Source organism: Octopus bimaculoides, chromosome 3 (genome assembly GCF_001194135.2).
Source record: "Octopus bimaculoides isolate UCB-OBI-ISO-001 chromosome 3, ASM119413v2, whole genome shotgun sequence".
NCBI classification, from domain to species: domain Eukaryota; kingdom Metazoa; phylum Mollusca; class Cephalopoda; order Octopoda; family Octopodidae; genus Octopus; species Octopus bimaculoides.
The window spans coordinates 45,859,592-45,859,984 of record NC_068983.1 but is presented as its reverse complement, the minus strand read 5'-3'; the positions used below and the strand labels follow the sequence as shown (position 1 = coordinate 45,859,984).

Genomic DNA, 393 nt, shown 5'->3' with positions numbered 1-393 from the left:
TATATATATATATATATTGCATGTGTATGTACGTGTGCATGTGTGTATGTTTATATGTCTCTCTCAAATTTGAAAACCTCTATTAGCACACATGTTCTACAACAGCATTGAGACGCAATGGCCGAGTGGTTAGGGCAGCGTACTCGCGGTCATAGGATCGCGGTTTCGATTCCCAGACTGGGCGTTGTGAGTGTTTATTGAGCGAAAACACCTAAAACTCCACGAGGCTCCGGCAGGGGATGGTGGCGAATCCTGCTGTACGCTTTCACCACAACTTTCTCTCACTCTTACTTCCTGTTTCTGTTGTGCCTGTAATTCAAAGGGTCAGCCTCGTCACACTGTGTCACGCTGAATCTCCCTGAGAACTACGTTAAGGGTACACGTGTCTGTGGA

General features: G+C 46.3%; 1 protein-coding gene across 1 annotated transcript in view; it reads right to left on the bottom strand.

Moving 5' to 3' along the window:
• The window catches only part of LOC106872297 (neurogenic locus notch homolog protein 2), a 72,146-nt gene that overhangs the window by 51,392 nt on the left and 20,361 nt on the right, over positions 1 to 393 (bottom strand). The gene's annotated exons all lie outside the window — the stretch shown is intronic.